We start from the raw sequence: 740 nt of genomic DNA on the forward strand, positions 1-740 counted from the left end.
TTTTCGCCGGTGATCGGCTGAGAGGAATTGAAACTTGTACAAATTCGGACTTTACCTCGCACGTTGTTGAGCTCGTAGATGTGTTTTTGCCTTTTGCCAATTTCCGCAGTGGGATAATAGGCGAAACGACGTCGTCGTGCGTTAGAAATTGTACGTTGGTGAAACCTATATCAGGTATCGTGATATTTTTCGGTTGCTGCTTTTCTTCTTTGTTCTTTTCTCCTGCTAATGGAAAACTGCCTTTTGTTTGTTCGTCCTCTTTCTGATTTCTATCTTCTTCTTTTACTGCATTATTCCGCCACGCTTCGATGTTGTGAGTTATTTCACTATTTTGATCGCTGTCTGTTTCTTCTTCTTCTTCTTCTTCTTCCTCCTCGCTCACTTCGGTGATTGAGCTCAGATTTTCACAGCTTGAAGCGTCGCTATCACGTGTGGCTAGCCAATGCTTTAATTTGTAAGCGTTGCGTAACGCGCAAAGAAACTTCGCGCTAGCGCGAAATCCGTGATGAGAGCAGCGATGACCGTTCTCCACCTCGTCGGGCAAGAGTTTGAAGGGCGGTGAAATTCTTTCCAGATTATAAACGTTTCTGGAGAGAAGATTACGCAAGTAAAGGACTTTTTCATGTCCTCTGGTATATATGTAGCGTGTTCGTCGTGTAATCTCTCGTAAAAGCTGTGTAAAGTATTTGAGATTCACTTCACCGTCGAACCATTCAATGCCGTGATAATTTCGCGAAAGC

Source organism: Wasmannia auropunctata, unplaced genomic scaffold (genome assembly GCF_000956235.1).
Source record: "Wasmannia auropunctata unplaced genomic scaffold, wasmannia.A_1.0 LD336090.1, whole genome shotgun sequence".
NCBI classification, from domain to species: domain Eukaryota; kingdom Metazoa; phylum Arthropoda; class Insecta; order Hymenoptera; family Formicidae; genus Wasmannia; species Wasmannia auropunctata.